The following is a 22,737-nucleotide window of genomic DNA, read 5'->3' as shown; positions in this document are numbered from 1 at the left end:
CTTTCTTTCTTTCTTTCTTTCTTTCTTTCTTTCTTTCTGTCTTTCTGATTTTTCAAAACATGCTTTTTGTGTGTAACAGCTCTGGCTGTCCTGGAACTGACTCTGGCTGTCCTTGAACTCACAGGGATTGATGGCATGTGCCGCCATTGCCACCACTTCCCCGCTCAAATTATAGCTTTAAACACTCGAAGATTCTGCATTTCATTGGCTCAATGTCTATTGCAAAGTGTAAAAACTAATCTCATATGAATTTGTGTGGCAAGGACCAAATGTTGCACTGAGTATATTCTAAGAATATGTCTTTTCTTACTCTTTTTCTTTTCTTTTCTTTCTTCCTTTCTTTCTTTTTATTTTTGAACAGGGTTTCTCTGTGTGCCTCTGGCTGTCTCTTAACTAATTCCACCTGCTTCTGCCTTTGGAGTGTTGGGATGAAAGGCATTCACCATCAGAATCTGGCTTCTAAGTATATTTCTGAAGCATCATTGATACCATATTATATTCAACATTGGTGTACAAACACTACTTATGGTATGAAAATGTAAGTAAACATAATATCCTTTATTAATATTGTTATAAGTTTCTTATAATATTGTGTTTTATAAAAAAATTAGTCAATTGCTTTGGGTAAGTGTGTCTATGAATGAACCTGGTATGGCTACAAAGTGTGTAACCCCGGCATTTGGAAAGGTGATTTAGAAGGTCCTTCTCATAGAGATCAACCTGTGGTAAATTGTGGGTTCCAGGTGGGCATGAACAGAAAAATGTACCTATCTCAAAGCAGCTCAAAGAAAGCAATTAGGTGTGAAAGTTTAAAATGTTGAGAAATTAGCTGACATAAAAGAAACAGAAAATACATGATATATAATATGTAAAAAAATAGTTAATTGCCAGGCGTGGTGGTGCACACCTTTAATACCAGCACTATGGAGGTAGGGGCAGGTTGATCTCTGAGTCTGAAGCTACCCTGGTCTACAGAGTGAATTCCAGGATAGCCAGGTCTACACAAGGAAATTCTGTCTGAAAAAAAAAAAAACTAAACCAGCAAGAAAAACAAAACAAGCCAGGCGTTGGTGGTGCACGCCTTTAATCCCAGCACTCCGGAGGCAGAGACAGGCGGATCACTGTGAGTTCGAGACCAGCCTGGTCTACCGAGTGAGTGAGTTCCAGGACAGGCTCCAACACAATACAGAGAAACCCTGTCTCGAAAAAAACAAAACAAAACAAAATCCAAAAAGCAAAAACAAAACAACAACAAAACCCCAAAAAGCCCCAAACAATACAAACAAACAAAATCAACAACAATAAACATAAAAAGAAATTAATTAAATTGAAGGACTGATTCAATTAGAAATACCAAAAAACTAAGTGATGAGGAAAAGGTAAAATAGAAATTACAGAAATGGAAGCGCATCCGCTCTGAGCAGTGCACTGGAGGAGGTCTTAAAGCAGAAATGACATCTTAAACTAGCAGAACATAGAGGGATTGAGCCCTAATATCTGTTTGAAGGAGAACAAAACATTAATTTTAGACAACTTTTGAAGAAAATCTAGTATGAAAACTAAACTGTTGCATTATTTTGATGCTGTGAGAGTTTATGAACTATCATTTTGATGAAACACTGTTTCTGTTTTAAAAACATTAATTCTGAATTACATAAATTTAAAAGTCTTCATTTGTCTTTTCCCATTATTTTCTTGGTTTAAAATGATGGTTTTAGAGTTTTTGTGCATCATGACAATTCCAACATTTCTTTAAACAATCTGTAGATACAGTTCTTGAATTCTAACTTTCTTATTTTCCTTGCAAATTTGTAAACATCCTATTGTCTTGTGACATTGATGTGACTGTTTTTGTTTGTTAATTTTGTTGCTTTAAAGCCATATGTTCTTTACCTGGGTGCACAAAGTGAATGTACTGAGACATTCATCTGATGCATGTATGAGGTTTTTCCAGGACACAACATATTTCAGTGTCTGTATTAAAATTTCATTTGTATTGGTTAAGTTTTCTAGAATAGTGTCCTTCAATTCAGATTCAGTTTTTGTTGTTTTAATTTAGTTCTACTTTCTGCATCTTGGTTTCTTTTTCTGTTTGTTTGTTTGTTTCTCTTTCTTGAGAACATTTCATTCTTCCTGACTCTTTTTCTTTTCCTTCAGGATATTCCTGTCTAGGAATGCACACTCTCTAAATGTCATTAACAATTTTGCCCCATTTCAGAAATTTCTCTGGCCATTCTATTTCTTTCTTCAGCTCCTCAGATCAACTTTCATCATATCCTAATCTTACTGTTCTCACTTAAATGTACGCTTCATATCCTGTAGCCACTTAATTTCTCATTGTTTAGTAGCATTTTTATAACTTATGGTGAAATGATTGTGGCAGCTTCCTGCATTGATATCATGATCTATGTTTTCATGGTAACTACACTTATGCACTTTACTGACTTAGTCAGTTGTTCAAGCCATCTTTTCAACCTACGCTTTCTGTAACCATGGTTACAGACCAAGTTCAGAAAGCTCAGAAAAGTGTATTCTTCTGGATGAGGAGAGTGCTCCATGAGAGTCGAGGCGTCCAGCCCAGGGGGCTTTGTTTGTCCTGTGTCTCTTCAGTACGATGGAAGTTTGCGGGAAGATAAAGGCCTGATCTTGAATCTCTGAACTTTCTATTTGTTAGAACATTTGTCAAAATTTGGGGAAAACATTGAATTGCTATTTTTTGTTGTTATTGTGAAATGAATAGTTTTCACTAAACAGCTGAGAAAAAACTATTTTTGTATGACCAACTGCAATTTAGAAGTTTACAAACATATACTTAAAACTTGTAGGGGATTATCCTAAGTTCTCACTGAAAGACCCCAATAGGGATACTTTCACGGAAGGGAGACCCGTACCCAAGGAACAGCGAGACCACGAACTTGGATGCAACAGCAAGAGGCTTTATTGGTGACATATGGGTACCCGGGCGTCTCAGTCTCGGGGAACTGAGCGCGCCGAGCTGGGGACTCAGGGGTTCTTTTATAGCAAAAAGCACAGTACAGAAGCGAGAAGCCTAGTAACAGGACCCTGATTAGGCAATTTAAATGAGGCTAGGGCTCAGAGCGCGGGCAATTGAGGTTTTTCTTGGAACTCAAGTCTTGGCCTTGGCCCTATCTGAGGAACAATTGGTCTCTGTGCTTGCTCAACCCTGCTGAGCTGGCCATCCGGCCACCTGCAGATACCCGACAGCCTGTGTCCTTGAGCTGAGCTCCCTTCTGATAGGCAATGACTATGCAGTTGTGGGGGAACGGAATTCTCCATAAGCCTCAGCTGCCTGTTTAAACTGGGCCAGGGTCTTTCACTCACAAATATGCTCTTCTTATACCTGAAACACAGGTTTGCAGTAGAAGAGCCTCTCCTTTGATGTTGCAGCATTTTAGATTGTGTGAGTTCCCTGCTTAAGGGAAGGAAGTTTCGGGTGACCTCATGTAAGGGCAAGTGTGTCATCAGGTTCATATACTTGTTTTCCTCATGGCTTCAAATTAGAGGTTAGCAGGAGAGTTAAGAAGATAATGTCCTAGTGTAAACTCCCATAGAAAGAATCCACACTTGCTGTGGCATTTAAACTTTGATTGCTCCATTAGAACAAAGAATTAAGCAATTATGCCAGGCAGTGATGATACCCATATTAACCCAGCACTAAGGAGGAAAATACAGGTACATCTCTGTGAGTTCTAGAGCAGCCTGGTCAGAGCAAATTTCGGGACTACACAGAGAAAGCCTGTCTCAAAAACAAACAAAAACAAACAAACAACAACAAAAAGACAATTAAAAGACCTCAGGGAATGAATACTTTTTGAAAATTTGTTTATAATCTCCTCATTTCTAACTTTCTCTTTTTAGATGAGTTTTACAGACACTTAAGAGTTCAATCTCCATGAATAAATAGTTGAGTGTGTCACATTAGATAATTCAGTTGGGCTGCTTTGTTTATGCACATGTAGGTGTGGGTAGGCTGATCCCATAAAATAGGCCTAGAGAGATACTATGAGGGACTCTAAAATATGTTTATTTACAAAGAGTATATAGGAAAAAATTAAAGTAATTCATAGATCTTGTCTTTCAACTTCTTGGGTGCAAAGTTATTTCTTTCAGTCAAATAAAAATATAGAAGCCACAGCAAGTTTGAGAATACAAAAGGAAACAAGTCCAGCTTTGGACAAAGTAAGCCTCAGATGTCTGTAAGATGTTGAGAGGGTGATGAGAAGAGAGCTGAATTTATGATCTGGTGCTCAAGAGGGAGATGTGGGCTGGAAAAGGGATTTGAAACTCATCAACTTCATTTCAAGGACCTGCCAAGCAGAAACTCAAGTGATGACCCCCAATTCATTCTTCAGCCAACAAACAAAGTGCAATACATGAAAACACCACATATCTCTCTGAGGGATGTCACTGCAGTGGTGGGTAACTTTAGTGTTTTAAAGCTCATTGGCTTCACCTCATGTGGTGCAGCTTTTGGTAACCGATAGTATTACCTATGTGGCTATGCAAGAAAAATTATTGATATTTATTCCACTCAAGTTGCAATGGCGATAAATGAAAACAGTGCAAAATGTTATAACCTAAAGCAGTTTAAGTATTACATTTGAGATTCTATAATTGTTGATATAACCTTGAAGGAACTACAAAAAAATGAAAATAGGAAAGATTACTAAAATGTATGTGTACTTGTTTTGTTTCATATGGTAAGGTTAAAAATGACATCAGTTTTTATTTTAATATATTCCATACATTCCATTGTATTTGCACTGTTTTCTTACAGGTATTATTACTTTGAGAAATAAGGGCTAAATTATTAGACATTTTCCATTTAGTGTGATAAAAATGTATTGACTGAGTATATCAGTGTTGCATGCATTTGGGGTTCTAAGACTTAGCACAATGGCCTGGGGAGATATCTTCTTGAAAGTACTTGCTTTGCAATCAGGAAACCTAGGTTCAATCCCCAGAGCTCACAAAACAAAACAAACAACAACAAAAAAAAAGAAAAGAAAAAAACAGGTGTAGTGGCACATACTTTAACCCAAGTGCTGTGGAGATGCAGACCTTGGGATCCTGGTGTCAGTATTTAGACATTTATACTAGCCTGCCCTTGGAGTTCTGACAGGATACTGTAGGCTTTTGGACGGATCCGGAGGGACAGGTATTCTGGCACTGGGGAGTCACAGAATACTGAGTGATACACAGTTCAGATGGAAAGGTGTCCTGGAGCCAAGGACTACCACAGACCTCAGTAAGCAGAGCAGCTAACAGCCCTGCCTCAGGGAAAGGCTTCCCCTTGTATCATATCATGTATCAGCTCGGCTTCAGCAGGAGAGGCTCTTCCAGATGGGGATGTTTGTCCAGTGTAGCAGTTTTGCTCCAGCAAGAGAAGGTTTCCTGGGCGAAGTTGCTACAGTTCATCTCTGCTCCCAGGAGAGTGGAGAGCTGAGAGTAATAACCCTGCTCTGCCAGAGGAGTTTCCCCAGCAAAAGTGTTACAGCCCTGTTTGCTCTGCTCTGCCCAGGGTCACCCCTGTTCCCCCACAAAAGAAGATCTTCACCGATGCTCATCAAAAGGATTTATTGGGAGGAACAGCCACAAGCTGAACAAACACAGGGTTTATATAGGGCTTCCAGGGTGGGGATTGATCAGATTTCAATGCTGCGCTCAGATTGGTTAGAGCTCCTGCTCAAGGATTGGTTAGTTTTCTGCATAGGGTTTGGGTCATATTTGGCCCTGGTTTTAGGGCCAAAGTGTGTTTCTTTCTCTGGTCCTTTTTAGCCTTTTGGCTCTAGTTTTAGGGCCAGGGTGTATTTCTTTCACTGACTGTGATTCCAGGGACAAAGTGTGTTTCTTTGGCACTGGTTTCAGGGTCAGGGTACATTTTTTTGGTTCTGGTTGCAGGGCCAAAGTGTGTTTCTTTGGCTTTGCTCAGGGTTTTCTTCTCCCTCCCCCCACCCCCTCCCTGCCCTGGAAGCCCTATATAAACCCTGTGTCTGTTCAGCTTCTTGCTGTTTGTGCTACCTGAATTCTTCCCTCCCAATAAACCCCTTCCATGAGCTTCCGGTGAAGACCTTCTTTTGCAGCAGAACAGAGGTGACCCTGGGCAGAGCAGAGTCAGCAGGGCTGTAAAACTTTTGCCAGGGAAACCTTCCTCTGGCAGAGCAGATTTGTTACATTGGGTCTCTACTCTCACGGGAGCAGAGCTGAACTGTAGCAACTTTGCCCAGGAAACCTTCTCCTGCCAAAGCAAAACTGCTACACTGGGCAAACATCCCCAGCTGGAAGACCCTCTCCTGCTGGAGCAGAGTGGATACACTGGGAAGCCTTTCCCTGAGGCAGGGCTGTAAACTGCTCTACTTTCTGAGGCCTGTGGTAGTCCTTGACTCCCGAGCTCCAGGATACCTTTCCATCTGAGCTGTATAACACTCAGTATTCTGTGACTCACAAGTGCCAGAATACCTGTCCATCCAGATCTGTCCAAAATGCCTACACATGAGCCTAGTAACCTAGCCACAACATTCCATGGGGCTTTGTTCCTTAACTAAATAAAGTTGCTTGCTTTCATAATATTTCTGAAAGCCATCTAAGCTCTGTTCTCCACTTCTGAAACTGTCTAAATGTGAGCAGGTTCCTACAGCCACAGTTATAACCCTATAGTGCCCCTATGCCTCCTCTGATAAGGACTCTATCTCTTAACCTGTGAGCTAAAATGTAGCTTTCCTTCCTAACTCTGCATACTATTAGGTAGTTGGTTACAGCAAGAGTAAAAGTGTCTAATACAATTACATTCATGGCTAGACTAGATTTTTTCATCTGCAAATAATATTATCCAGCCATCTACAGTCGAAGGGAAATTATATTTTATTTTCTGTAGTTTATTTATATTTGTGTATTCATTTATTCCTTTACCAACGTATTTCAAAGGATGTTGTGTACGAAGTTTTGCATCAAGTATGGAAATGTAGACATAGATATGAAAAGGGCCTGTCCTCCAAGGCCCTCACTGTTCAAAGACGTTTGGGTGAAAGCATTGATGCTCCTTCAGAGGCATGTGCAAACTCTGGAAGTCAACAGTGAAGTTCATCATTATTTAAAAGGGAGTTGTCATGTGCTCTTTGAAAGCTTAGGTTTGACCTTGAAATGTACTTTAAAATCCTTCTGTGGACTCTGGAAAAATAGCTAATCTGCCCTCGTACATCACTTCATCTTTATCAGTCAGGGTTTCCCAGAGTAAAATTATAACTTATAGAATGAAGTCAGTCTCTCTCTCTCTCTCTCTCTCTCTCTCTCTCTCTCTCTCTCTCTCTCTCTCTCTCTCTCTCTCTCTTTCTCCTTATATATATTTAGAATGACTTACGGGCTGTGGTCTAGGTAGTATAACAATGACTGTCTATGAACAGGAGGTCCAAGAATTCAGTATCTGTTCATTCCAAGAGTGTTGAGTATCTCATGTGGTCTTCAGTATAGGCCAGGATCAAGAAGAAGACAAAAAGAGAAAAGGGTTCTTCCATCAGTAAAGGATTTGATTTGGTAACAAGGACCAAAAAGGCAAAATATGAAAGCTTTATTATTTCATTTTCTTTATATAGGCTCCCAGCAGGTGTGGCCCAGATTAAAGGTAGATCTTCCCAGCTCAAAAGATCCAGATTAACGGTTTATCATCCCACTCAAAGATCTGGGTTGGAAGTGGGATTTTTACTTCTAATGATTTAATTTTGAAAAAGCACCTCACAGGTGTGCCCAGTCTTTTGCATTTATCTAAATCCAGAAGTGCTCTACTTGACAACTTGACAACCAGCAATAGCAGAGACAGTCTCCCACCCCACTTCTTCCCACTTTGCTTTCTGTGCTGCTCTTGTGCAGTCACAACTCATCACATTGGTACTGAGACACCATTGCCTCAAAAGCTCATTGCACACCTATCATCCTTCACTTAATCCCGCCTCTCCATCTGCCTAACCTTACCTAGTACTTCATCCAGAAGAGCTTCTTCTGTCCATGTGAGGAAGCTAGAATGCCTTATTATAATATCATCAATTCTGATGAAATTTTTATGTAGCACAGATAATGAAAACCCAGAGACAGATACTGGGGTTAAAGCTGAGGAACAGAGAGGCAAAGCAGCCAGCTACTAGAGAGTTCTCACCTTTATCAATGCTCAAATCAAAGGGGTGATTTTTGTCCTCTGATTGCATTTACAGACTGCACTGCTCTTCAGACTGCCTAGATTGTACTACCTTCCTGTCCCCTGCTTTATAATTCCTTGTCCTACTTTCCTGTCCCCTGTCTTATAATTCCTCTCTCTGCCTAACCATATCACTCCAGTCTCTAGCTCTCTAGTGCTGTGATTAAAGATGTGAGCTCTGTCTCTCGTTTAGACTGATTCACTCTTTCCCAGCATGGCCTTGAACTCACAGAGATCCATTTGCCTCTGTCTCCTGAGTTCTAGGATTAAGGGTGTGTGCCACCATTGCCCAGATTCTATGGCTGTGGCTAGCTTTGCATTCTGGTCCCCGGGCAAACTTTATTAGATCATAAACAAATTATCACCACACTTTTGCTCAAAGCCTGTCTTTATTATCAGATTATAGGTTTCTTGATGAGCATATAGCATCTGTTCCAAGTGTACCCATCACTAATCCAGAGCCAAACACAGAATAGGACCTAAAAGCATAGCTTTTTTTAAGTCACAAATAAATGGTGTTGGATGCAATGAAAGGATTGTGTTCAATAAATGCTGATTAAAACAAGTGGTCCATATAAGGGAAGGTTCTGTGCAGTTACTGGGGAAAATGTTTAAGGTTCTAGAGAATAAATACAATTTATCATGTAGAGTGAGCCAAACAAGAAGAAGATAGAACCTGAGTGGGATATATCTCAAAGAGTCTTGAATGACAAGCAAAACCTCAAAATTGATTCTTTTGGCAGAAGGTAATGACTGAAGGACTTTCAAGAGAAAGTGTGTGAAATAATTTCATTCCATGAAAAAATATCTTTATCAAAACATGAACTATTGAAAAGAAGTTATAAATCTTGTACAATTGTCTAAACAAGGGGATTGGATTCTAGGACAGGTGAAGGTTGGAAGACACTATAAATATGACTAAATGGTAACGGCCCTTCTTCTAATTTGAATACACTGTGGCTCATCATAATGAAATATAGATTTTAAATTATATAATAATTCCAAAAATATTAAAAGTATGCATCTTTGGTCTTGGAAATGTTTATCCTTATATCTTTCATTACATGAGACACTTGGGCCATAAAATGTTACAACACTATTGCAGACATATTTCCCAGGGGAACTAGTGAGAAATATTTTTAAGCTGTCATTTAAAGTCCATGGAAATAGCTACAAGAACAAACAGAAAATAATCAGGCACATTTTCAAGAAACTCTGGGAATTCAGCAAGACCGGAGTGCAAACATTATGCTGGAGTGAGCATGCTAGACAAAGTACACAGGTTGTGTACTCTTGGGTGCCAATCAAACTCTTCCCAGGAAGAGCAGCAGAAAGTGAGCATTCCTCATCATGCCTGGAGATGCATGTTACATAGGCAAAGTCACAAGTGAGTGACACTGAGAAGCAGAAGCTTCCATGCTCCTTGTTGCAATGTGTGGCTAGACATCTGTGTCTTGAGACTGAGTACTGAGTACTGAGTACTGAGTCACTGGGGCATGCTACTTAACTTTACCAGAAGCAGAATTTAGAGTTCTGGTTAAAAATCCCTGCTGTCCCTATCAAATTCCATTCTATCCATTTCATTTCTCTAGAAAGACATGCACTTGCTACAATGACCTCATCCCCAAACACTAGACCCATGTAACAGAACCAGTGAGAAACTGAACCTAAAGACAGATTGCAATAAATCAAACCAATGCATACTACTGCAAAACAGATGTATAGAAGGGGAGAATGTTCATGTTTATGTCTGGTCACTGGGAGGGAAGTTTTATGATTCCTGAACTCTATATGAGAGATATTAATACAAACAAGGGTTCCAATGTAACTTGAGATTGGGAAGAGTGAGAGGATAAAGAAAGAGACATAGACAGAGATTTTACAGGTATAATACATATGTGATAGTCTTTTAAATTGTATTTGTATATTAATTAGTAGTTTACAGCATGCAGTGTACCTATATGAATACTCTATGATGTGTAGCAATGGTTGGGTTTTAAATAAGTGCCCTTGAATCGTAAATCCCTCCTCATTAATAACCAGATCAAAGTGGATAAATTTTCACCTGCCTGCCTCTACTTTCTGCTTCTCAGTGGCACTCACTGATGGCTTTGCTTGTGCCACATGCATTTCCAGGCAAGGTGAGGATTGCTCAGTTTCTGTTTTTCCAGGGAGGAGTTGGATTAGTGGTACCAGCTCAGTGTACTTTGTTTAGAGGACCAGGAAGCACAGCGATGAGGCTGCATTTTATCTACGTGTTTAAGGGTTTATAGGAACGTTTTAGCCATGGCTCTACTGTAGCCAGGGTCTCTGTGGATGTCTGGTACTCCTGATATCAGCAAAGACCATGCTGATCCCAGGATCCTGGGTCATCATAGGTGTCAATATTGCTGTCTGAAGGCCACCCTAAAGCTGGGGCTATGCCAATACAAGTGGCCTGCACATGGTGACATCCAAGCCAAGGCTGCTGCTGAGGGTCGTGTCTAGGTCCATAGTAGCCCTACTGCAGCTGGGGTAATACTGATATCCATGGCTCATGTTGCCATGAAAGGTCAAATGGATGCCTGCAGTGTAAGCCACATACTGTGGCCATTGAGGAATCAAGACTGGGGAAATTCTGGTCTTGGGTAGTCTGCCCTGCTACCCTAGACATGGTGATGTTCAGGCATGAGCTGCTGTAGCTGAATCTGGGTCCATGGTCCTGCTGCAGTTTGGGTCAGTGTTGATGTCTACGACATGTGTTAGCAGAGGAGGCCATAGTAACTATGTGTTTAAAAATCCAAGAGCTATGCTGAGCCAGTCATCCTTCACTGGCTCAGGGGTTGCTCTCCATGTCCTTCACTGCACACTGCAGCAGGAGAGCTCGCCCCACCCCACATAGGAAGGCTGGCCTCAACTCTTTACAATGGGCATGGGAGAGCTAGCCTTGATGGCATGGGCACAGGAGGCTAGCTATACCCCTCAGCAGAGGGGATGATACCAGAAAACATGACTGATAAGCTCAACTACCACTCAGGCACACACTAGCATATACCCAATTTATGAATTGCTACAGTGGGTGAAGGGACTAGTCCTCTAGAATGATAACCATAGGATCTTCATGACTGGGGGCAACAGCAGGATATCCTAGAGATGTTTTGGTGAGGGCCCAGTGATGATGGTATACTAGAGGCCTTGATCCAGATCAATGACTCATTATGATGAACATTTGTATATGAAACTGATTGGACAAAAGGGTATACACACCAGAGTTCCCAGTTCCATTAGGATGAATGAAGTGTTGGAGAGGAGGGAAAAACTGATGACCAAGGTGTTTTATTTGTTGTTTTGTTTCTAGTTAATTTTGTGGGGTTCTTTGGGTGGGTACTGCAGGGGTAAGGGGTGGATTGGAGGGACTGGGAGGTATGGGGGATTGGAGAGCATGATATGAAATTCCCAAAGAATCAATAAAGAATTATGTTATTAAAAAAGAAGAATGTTTTAACAAAATACATGAGGAAAGTATGTTTCTAGCAAGGAAACACAGAAGGAGTCAGAGTCACAGAGGAGTGTAAGAGCATTTCAAGCCAACACAACTTGTTAGGGTTGGAGCTTAGTTACCTGGAGTGGTAGAGAAAACCAAAGGTAGTTTATGAACAAGCTATTCAGACCTCATATCTTGATGCTGATAAATGTTTAAGCAGATCCTGGGGATGGGCTAACATTGGAAGGAACCATTGAGAATGGAGAGAAAGAGGCAGATAGCTTTGAGCTCCTTCTGCCTATTAGCTTTGTGCTTTCTGGGTCCTTCTTGCTTAGTGCCTCTCCAGAAGACCACAGCAAGTATTGTGTGGTCTTCTCCAGATTCTATGTGCCATTTCTTCTTTCCCTTTTCTGTCATTTACTATTATTTTATTTTTAAGCATCCTGAGATGAGTTTTATTTTATTTTATTCCATGGGAATATTGTTGATTTTCATCATTACTTATTTTACTCCAAAACTGACACAATTTTGTTCACATGGAATGCTTTAAGTTGGCTTTACTGTCTTTTTGTCTTAAGTAAGTGCTTCTTACTTTGTGGATAAATAAAATATTCTAGGTTCATCTTGTAACTTTTGTGTCCTAGAATTGAAACCACCCATCCACACATGTATCTCTTGATCCTGTTTGTGATCCAAGGTGTCTAGTTACTACTGCAGTGAGCTTCTAGATCCACTAAGGAAGCACATTTTTGAGAGGCCGAGCAATACCATTTGATTCTATTCAGCATTCCTTCTTCTCAATATCAGAAATCTGGCTCCCAATGTTTGAAGAAAGTATTTATGTATATTTCTATGTTCCCCATAACACATAGAAAGTATTTTTCAACGATTACTTATATTTGCAGGGGAAAAGTCCCCTCACATTTAGGAATATTTGGTCTCTCCATTCACTAGCTCTGGGCTATTATAATTTTTTATGAACTGACTTCATGATAGTCTTGGTAATAATATTTGTTAGACACTACTTATGTCTTGTGCATTTTCTAATGTTTTTCATTGATATATAATTAACAATAAGTAAAGGGTCCATCAGGTGTATCTCTCTCCTCTCTCTCTCTCTCTCTCTCTCTCTCTCTCTCTCTCTCTCTCTCTCTCTCTTTCTGTGTGTTTGTAAAACCTGATGGTCGGATTTTGTGTGTTGGGTGGTTTAAAGACTGACCACTTTGCATTGGACAACTAATAAGGGGGCTCACCCCTGTGATAGACTAGTATTCCTTCTTTCAGCAGTCAATAGTCATCTAGGGTTGGGATCCCACAAAACTTTTTCCCTTCAAGGTTAGCATGCTCATTGATATTGCCATTGTTAAGTCTTGTCTTTGGATCTATTTTTAGGTGAGACTGTTTCACAGCAGGCTTCCTGATATTCTGGATCTTACTATCTTTTTTCTTCTGCAATGATCTCTGAGCCATAGATGCAGCATCTGTGACATAGATGGGATCATTGGGGCTGAATTCCTCACAATCTCTTGATCTCTGCAGTGCTTCCGGTTGGGTTTTTTTTTTTTTTACTTTTTTTTGCGGTGGTCACTATTTGTTGTAAAAAAGAGACTTCTTTGGTGAAGTTGCTGTAGGGAAGTAGATAAACAGTCTACCAGAACTCAGAAAAAGACTCAAAATTTCAAGACATGGCTCTCACATGATTGTGGCAACCAACACCTGTCTAAATAGACTTAAGGCCAACTCAACTTGAGAAACTCATTCCTAATAGTATTAAAAACACTATCAGTTTCCCAAAGATAGTGAAGTTATGGACCTTGTTAAAACTATTTCCATGGTTTTCTAGACCTGTGTAATTCCTTACTATATTCTAAATCTTATCTTCATGTCTAATGTCAAGGTTTTCATTTGATTCTGCCATTTGTTTCTCAATTAGGCCATAACATTATTTGGGCTAGAAAGGTTCTGATATGTAGCAAAAATAAGTCTGCTCTGGCTCTATCCAGCTGTTGGAATTGAACATACTGTGTTGGCACCAAAGGATGCATGTGGCTCTTGTTTTCACCATTAACAAAGCTGCTCTGAGCCCCCAAAATGTAGAGTAGGGCATGTCCCGCGCTACCGTCTCGCCAGCAAGAACGACGCAGGACACTCGGATCCTTCTGCAGTAAAGCTTTAATACATCTTGAGAGATAGATGATCAGCTTCTGAGAGGGAGACCCCAAGCTAAGAAACCCAGCCCCTTATATAAGCCTAGGAGCTCCAAGTGAGACGTGTAGAGCCGGGATTGGTGGTTTGCTCATCACCCCAGATGACGGGTGAGGCACAGCTTAAACGGTAAACTCCAACTGACAGCAGATGTCAGCGCCATCTTCTAATGGCGATAGCGATAGTGAGGGCGGCTCCTCACATCTCCCCCTATTCATTTATTTTTGAAGCCATAGGACACCCACAACTTTGGAGTGGAGATAGAGGTCAAATCCCCATGTGCAAATTTGGAACATGTACAAAGCTCCTCTCCAGGGTCTTATCCCCAGAGGGAGCCCTGACCAGTCCCGATGTCGTTTTTCTGGGGGAAGGAGATCATGACATAGAACCTTCATGCAAGATGACTTATCTCCCAGGAGAAAGTCGTTATACCGCAGACCTCTCCTGTGCAGTGCTTAGCCTTGCAACTCCTTGGGCTGCTGAAGCCTACCCACTCTATCCCGTGCAATGAGACTAGCCTCGTGGGGTGCAAGAGCCGGGAGGCCAGCGACCTATTGCTTTAACATGGTTAACCAAATGTCAGGGGAGGCTCCGTGTTCTAAGGCAGCAAGTGCTTGTGCCACCATCACTTTGTCTCTTTTGTTTGGGCTCTGAGCTTACACACCATCCAAAGCATCAACACTATTCCACAGCAGAGAACTAGGCTAAATGATCCCACCCCCACCCATTCCTTAAAATAAGAAAATGCAGATGAAATCCAGGAGGAGAGGCCTTCCATCAGAGAAAGATCCAGACGCGTGGAATTCACTTGCAGGATCGCCACTCTCAACTCACGGAGTGTCTGCTCAAACTCAAAAGTCCAATTCTGTAATAAATGTTGAGACAGAGCTTTTGACAGGTTAGCTGCTCTTGTAAAATTCTCATATTGTACTGAAGTGACACAAAGGCCAGGCAACTTTTGTTCACATCCCAATTGGGCCATCTGCCACAATATATCCAATTGTTCCTGAACCAAATTAATCTGTTGGTTTACCAACATCAGGCCTCCTTGTATCTGAGAATTGGCAGTGGCCTGTTTATCTAGGGCCATGGTCACAGTGGCTGATAGTTCATTAATGGTTTGAGTTGTCTGCACAGTGGCGGAAAGTGCAAGGGCCGAGGCGGTAACCGAAGCAGTAACCGCGGCGGCAGCTATCAGGCCCACAATAATAGCAGAGATCCCAAAAATCTCGCTTTTCCCTAAACAAACTCAAACTACTTGGCACCTCAACAGGAACTGGAACAAATCGAGGCATGCGCATTACCAAAGCAAAAGGGTGCTTAATAGCATCCCAGCATAATGCATAAAAACAATTCTAAGCAGAGCAATTTATTTCTTTCTGATTCTTACCTAAGGTATCATTACTCACAACCCAAATAAAGGGCAGCCAAACACAAATTGGAGCAGCTGAATAATTAGTTCTCTTAAAAGGGGTATACTTAACATTGGAGGAGGACCAATCAGATGATCCAGAGCTCTGTCCCTCACTCAGACTGTTGCCTAATGCCCCTTTCCAATCAAAAGTAATCTGTCCCTTCTCACTATATCCTCCAGCAATCATTGCCATAGGAGAAAGATCAGTACAGCTTCCATTAATTCAAAAGGATTAGCATTAGATCTTTCTGGATCCATATGAATAAAATTATCCTTTAATGAAGAAATCACAGTAAAGCACAAGCTTCCTACCAATGACAAGGTTCTCTCATCCTGAAAACTCTGTATCTGAGGATCTAAAGGCAAAAAGGCAAGCCCCAACTCTCTATTAGTTGTGAAAAATCTAGGGAACTCCTGGGCATTATGCATCACTGGCATCGGTAGGGGGAAGGTAGACATGATGGCCCACCGTAACTCTCCCATCATACTAGGAACCATCATCCCGAGTAGGAGAGTCTTCATCACCCACTTGGCCTCCATCCTTCTTATTCTGGAGTTGTGAAGGAGCTCTTCGAGTGAGTCTTTCAGGGATCCACAGGGGGTTTTCTTCCTCCTGTGGAAAAACACACACAGCTCCCCTGGATCTTATTAGAATAGGATCCGGGCCTTTCCATTCATTAGTTAGCACATCTTTCCATTTTACAAATTCTTTTGGCCTATCAGGCTCTAAACTGTGGCGATCGGCCGCAGTGTGGCCTTGGGCATCAGAGTTCAAGAAATTAAGGGTAAAAAGTGCCATGGACACAGCAACTCTTGGTACCGAGGGTAGAACATCCTCAATACTCCCCTTTTGTTTAATCAGATATGATTTGAGTGTACGATGGGCACGTTCCACAATGCCCTGTCCTTGAGGGTTATAAGGTAGGCCAGTTAGATGGGTAACATCCATTTGCCGACAAAACTGTCGGAATTTTTGAGAGGTATATGCTGGTCCATTGTCTGTTTTTAAAATTCTGGGTTTTCCCCAAGCACTCCAGGCCTCAAGGCAATGTTGAATCACATATGAGGCCTTTTCCCCTGTTAGGGGTGTGGCAAACATTACGCCAGAACAGGTGTCAACAGAAACATGAACATATTGAAGCCTTCCAAAAGAGGGAATATGAGTAACATCCATCTGCCACATCTGCAATGGTCTAATGCCACGTGGGTTTATTCCCACGTGGGGAGCAGGTAAGAATTCGCAGCAATTCTGGCATTGAGTAACAATTTCCCTAGCCTCTTTCCTGGATAGAGCAAAACGACGGCGCAAGGTCTCAGCCGTCACATGAAAGCGCTGATGGAATTCTTTTGCTGCTTGTGTGTGGGTAGACAAGGCAGCGGCCACCAGCTTTGTAGCCTTGTCCGCTAAGTCATTCCCTAAGGACATGGGACCTGGGAGTCCAGAATGTGCTCGGACATGGGTAATGAAAACAGGAAATCTCCTATTTAACAAGGCAGCTTGTATCTTCTGAAAGATGTTAGCAACTCTGCTGGAGGATCTTATTATTCCAGCTATCTCAAGGAGATTAACTGCATTAACCACATAAGAGGAATCTGATACAATATTGAGGGGTCCTGGAAAAGCCTCAAGAACCTCCAGTACTATCAGACATTCTACAACTTGAGGTGAAGTTTCATTATATTGTTTAGATATAACCCTATCCTTGACCACATAAGCTCCCATACCAGTTTTCGATCCATCAGTGTACACCACAGTCCCATCTGGGAGTGGGTCTTTAGCTGTCACTTGTGGAAACACTATAGCCTGGTTTAGGGCAAACTGTAAAATTGGATGCTTTGGAAAATGATTATCAATTTGTCCTGAAAAGGAAGTAACTAAAACTGCCCAATCACTAGATGTGGCTGCCAAGGTCTGAACTTGTGCAGCAGTATAAGGCACAATCAAGGAATCAGGATCCCTGCCAAAATGCGTAACAGCTGCTTTTATTCCGCGAAGCGCGAGCTGTGCAACAGCATCAGGGTACCAGTCAATAATCTTAGCAGGGGAAGCATTTGGATGAATCCAAAGTAATGGTCCATGTTGCCACAGGACTGCAGTTGGCAATTGAGCTGTCTTAAAAACACACAGATTAAAAGGTAGTGACTCCTCAATACGTTGTAATTGTGCTTCCTGTAAGGCCTCTTCCACCATCTGTAAGGCTCGGTGGGCGGCAGGGGTAAATTTTCTGGGTGAGGAGATATGAGGCTCACCCTCCAGGAGATCGAAGAGGGGTTTTAGATCAGCAGATGGAATTTTTAAAAAGGGCCTCAACCAATTTATATCTCCCAGAAGTTTCTGAAAATCATTTAATGTTTGTAAGTGGTCTTTGCGAATTTCTATTTTCTGAGGAACTATATTTTTGGGAGTAATCATTGAGCCCAAAAAGAGGCCTGTATCTGCAATTTGAACCTTTTCTGAGGCAATCTCTAATCCCCACTGTTTTAATTCAGCCACCAGCATGGGAAAAGCCTTTTGTAAAACATCTAACTCTTTGTGACAAATAAGAATATCGTCCATATAATGGATCATGATTAAAGATGTAAATTGCTTCCTAATTGGCTCCAAAGCCTCCTGCACATACAGCTGACATATTGTTGGGCTATTGGCCATGCCTTGCGGCAGTACCTTCCACTGAAATCTCTTGTCTGGTCCCATATGATTAAGAGAAGGGATAGTGAAGGCAAACCTTGGTCTATCCCGTGGGTAAAGTGGAATAGAGAAGAAACAATCCTTAATATCTATAATAATAAGCTTCCAATCTTGAGGGAGTGCAGAAAGCAAAGGAAGTCCTCTTTGAACAGGGCCAAAAAGATGCATCTGATTGTTAATGGCCCGCAGGTCATGGAGTAATCTCCACTTCCCAGATTTCTTCTTAATAACAAAAATTGGTGTATTCCATGGGGAGGTAGAAGGCTCTAGATGCCCCAGCCGTTCCTGTTCTTGCACTAATCTTGTGACAGCCTCTAATTTTTCAGAGGATAGAGGCCATTGAGAGACCCATAACGGCTCCTCTGTTTTCCACGGTATGGGTCGTGAAGCCTCAACGGCCCCTAAATAAAACCCAGTCCTTTTCTACCCCGATTTCCATGTTGTGTAATGGGTTTTATTCTGCCTTGTTCTTGCCTACCCAAGCCTCTACCCTTTGTATACCCCATCTTTGCCATAATGGCTGATGCCTGGGGGAGTATTCATTAGTTAGGGTCATGCCCATGGCTTGTAACACATCCCGTCCCCATAAATTTACAGGGAGTGGCAACACATAGGGGGTAAAACATCCCTGTTTGCCCTCAGCGTTCCGCCAGGTTAAGGCTGAGGCACTGATGGCAGGAGAGGACTGGTATCCAAGACCTTGTAGAGAATGAGATGAAACAACAGTGGGCCAAGACTTCGGCCACCAATGGAGTGAAATAATGCTTTTGTCTGCTCCCGTATCCATTATCCCTTCAAATTCTTTTCCATTAATTAACAATTTTATTGTAGGTCTCTCATTTAGGGGTATAGCCAGATAGGCTGAATCACTTCCAGAAGATCCCATAGCCCTTTTTTGTAAAGTGTAGGTTTCTCCATCCCCGAGGGAGGGCAGCAACACCAGTTGTGCAATTCTATCTCCCTGCTTTATAGAAAATACACCCCGAGGGCTAGAACAGAGAACTTGAATCTCCTCTTTATGATACGGGTCAACAATCCCAGGATATATAATGAGTCCGTGTAAAGTTAAGGAGCCACGGCCCAGAATAAGCCCAATGGTGGCAGGGGGCAAAGGTCCAGGGGAATGGACTGGGACCGGTTGAACATTCATTTGGGGCATGAGTAAGAAGTCGGAAGCGGCACGCAAGTCCATTCCGGGGGTTCCTCGGAAGCCTCTACTTCCTCTTGATTGCTTTTCTGAAATCGGTTCCCATATTTCTGAGGGCCCTGGGACCATGGGCCCCGTGACCCGTTTTTTGATTGGGGTACCTTGGGTTCTTCAATAGGGGGCAGAAGCCTCCCTTTCATATCCCGGACTGACCTGCACTCACTAGCCCTATGATAACCTTTACCACAACGATGGCAAAGCTTCAGTTCTCTTGTTCTTTCAGGGGATTGACAATCTTTCTTAAGGTGCCCCATTTTCCCACAATTAAAACAAGCTTTTCGACTAGATAAATCTCCACGCCTGTGCGTTTGTAAAATGGCGGCAGCTAGTCCTGCATTGGTTAGGGGTCCCCCCAGCTCCCTGCACACTCTGAGCCAATCTTGTAAACCTTTGCTTTTGCGAGGGGTGATAGCCGCTCGACATTCCTGGGTTGCTTGTTCATAGACAAGTTGCTCAATCAGGGGCATAGCTTGTTCTGAATCACCAAAGATGCGACCGGCGGCCTCGGTCATTCTGGCCACAAAGTCTGAAAATGGCTCTTGGGGTCCTTGGACAATCTTTGTAAGGTGTCCACTGGATTCTCCCCTTTTGTGAGGGCCTTCCATGCTTTAATAGCGGCGGCCGACACCTGACCATAGACGCCCCAGATGTAGTTGGTTTGATTAAGGGCATGTTGACCCTGACCTGTCAGCATTTCAAATGTCCACTGCCTCTGATTCTCATCTTCAGCTGTGGCATTAACTCTAGCTTGCGCCTGGGCTGCATCATACCAGAGAGCCTTCCATTCCATGTATTGTCCCATGTTGGGAAGCACTGCTTTCACTGTCGTCTGCCAGTCAGTGGGAGTCATGGCAAAATTAGCAAGCCTTTCTACCTGTATTGTGGTAAAGTTAGCATTGACCCCATAATTACGAACGGATTCGGCCAATTCTTTGATTTGATTGTAATCTACGGGAGTATGTACTCTTCTGCCTTCCGCATTCTCGAATACTGGAAAAGCCATTTGTATTTTTCTCCGTTCCTCTAAAGGTAAAAAGGAGTCAGTACCAGTATTCAGCCGAAGCTCATACTGCGGAGGCGCCGAGGGGCGTGAGCCCGCCGGATTTATAGGTGGTGGCCTCACATTCATTTTTGTTTTCAGCGGCCGGTGTCTATCAGGGTGATATCTTTCTTCCTCATACTGTGCCACCTCCTCCTCTAGACCACCTTCTTCGCTAGAATCCAGAGTGTCAGAATCGGAATTATCTAGCTCCAAGGCTTCTAGCTCTACCGTAGGGTATAGCCTAGATTCTGGCTTTTTCTTTTTGTTAGATTTGTTAGGGGGTGAATGATCACTCCCTTCTTTCTCTCCCCTTTCTTAACTTCTTGGGGAGGGCCTTTTTCTTAGACATGTCTTTCCTTTTGCGAGCTCCCATTCTCTCACTCCGTTCAGTTTCTGACATGCTATCCTGAACTTCCTCTAAGGTTCCCTGACTTTCTATTATAGCAGGGTGACAGGCCTCATCCTCCAAGCAGTTTTTAACTAGCTTCCAAATGGCTTTGGTACCTAAGTGGAGATCTCCTTCTGCATGCTTCCTGTCTAGTTCTTTACCTAGCTTGTTCCATGAGGCCACAGTGAGGGACCCGGAACAAGCATACCATGGTGCCACTCTATCTACCTCCTTCACAAAATTTTGAAGTGTTCGTGGTGCAATTTTGAGATCTCTTTGTTTTAGCACAGTCTGTAGGGCAGTAACCACTGACTGTGACAACCCCATCGCGCTGGCGGCTTATCTAAAAAAACGGCGCTCAACTCCTTTACCAGACTGACAGCACCGTTCTGTCAGCACCAGCCACGATGAAGAAGGACAAACAGGACTAGCACCAAAGCCTCCACTGACCCATCCCACGGTGATGACAAACTAAGGCCAAAGTCGAGAAAAGGGGTGTTCAGGATAAAGCATACCTCTCTGAACTTACGTCCCTGCAGTTCTGAATCCGCCCCGTCTTCCGAGGGGTCTCCTGCGGCGCCGGCGATGTTGAAGAGTTCCCGGGTTTCGGCACCAGATGTCCCGCACTACCATCTCACCAGCAAGAACGACGCAGGACACTCGGATCCTTCTGCAGTAAAGCTTTAATACATCTTGAGAGATAGATGATCAGCTTCTGAGAGGGAGACCCCAAGCTAAGAAACCCAGCCCCTTATATAAGCCTAGGAGCTCCGAGTGAGACGTGTAGAGCCGGGATTGGTGGTTTGCTCATCACCCCAGATGACGGGTGAGGCACAGCTTAAACGGTAAACTCCAACTGACAGCAGATGTCAGCGCCATCTTCTAATGGCGATAGCGATAGTGAGGGCGGCTCCTCACAAGGGCACACATATAGACAGAAATGTGAGGGAAAGTGTTCACCATTTATACACTGGACATCTATCCTCCATTGGATAAAATTAGTCTTACCTAGCCTTGTTTGCTTCAGTAAGAAATATGATTCCACCACATAAGTGATGTTTCCATTTTTACTCATGCAAGACATATAAGACACACAGAGTATTTCTGAAGAGATCCATACTGCAATGTATCAGAAAGAACTAGGTCTTTGGGAGTCTAAAATTTCTCTAGTAATAATTTGAAAATGCATATAGGGTTTGACCTCAGAAAAAGTAATGTTGCTTCTTGATTGCCAGTACAATTATTGAGAGACAAGAGCTGTGAGATCAGGAATGACTTGTCCTCACCTTGTGGACTAGTGTTTTCTTGTATCAGTGAGTTCTTGCTCTTGCAATGGATTTATGATTTGAGTTAATTAGAAAGCCAAGCAATTCCAACATCTGATTTCTCTCAAATACAAGTTTGAAAATACAACACACACATGCATGTACATGCAGACACAGACATGTATACACACACACACACACACACTCACACACACCTATTCTAAATGTGTTTGTTTGTTTTGTACCAGGAAACAGAAAACATGTTGATGTCCAATCTTGGACTTTCTGGCTTCTAGAATTATAAACCAAAAGCCATCATTTTCTATATAAATAATTTAATCTAAGCTATTTTATTACAGCAGCAGAAACATAGACCTAGTCAATTACTATCATGGATATTTTTGCAACAAAGAACCCAAAGTTGAAATTTTAAGGTGAAATAAAGAATATTTGTTTCAAACACCAACATCTGAAGTAATTAAGAGAGATGATATGTCAGATAATTAATAGTAATTAAAAATAACAGATTACTAGTGGTGGTGTTATCCATGTGCTCTCTATAGCTCATAATTTCAAGTACTGCAAACCTTCTCTTTTACTTTTTGTTGTGAGTCTATCCTTTAATGGTTGAGATATCCCTCCAGCCCAAAACACTGAAAACTTTCTTAGAGAAATATTATTGAGTTTACTTTGTTCTTGATGTATATTATTCAAACTATTTGATTCAGAAACAAACTTCTACCATATTTGTTGAAAAATAATCATGACATACAACTAAAAAGTTTGCATAAAATTACAACATTAAATATTTTAGTAATTAAATATTTAAAACTTGGTAAAGAAACTCAACACTGGTAG

The 22,737-nt window shown here is 42.0% G+C and overlaps 1 long non-coding RNA gene across 1 annotated transcript in view; it reads left to right on the top strand.

The window, feature by feature from the left end:
- The first annotated feature begins 367 nt into the window (after nt 1-367).
- LOC121140932 overlaps nt 368-22,737 on the top strand; it is a 33,955-nt gene continuing 11,585 nt past the window's right edge. Inside the window, exon 1 of the long non-coding RNA XR_005877888.1 lies at nt 368-538. This is a non-coding gene — a long non-coding RNA (uncharacterized LOC121140932). The remainder of the gene's footprint in view (nt 539-22,737) is intronic.

The sequence above is a fragment of the Mesocricetus auratus genome, unplaced genomic scaffold (assembly GCF_017639785.1).
Source record: "Mesocricetus auratus isolate SY011 unplaced genomic scaffold, BCM_Maur_2.0 Super-Scaffold_100006, whole genome shotgun sequence".
Classification (NCBI taxonomy): Eukaryota; Metazoa; Chordata; class Mammalia; order Rodentia; family Cricetidae; genus Mesocricetus; species Mesocricetus auratus.
Note: the sequence above shows the minus strand (reverse complement) of the source record. Positions and strands in the feature narration are given on the sequence as shown.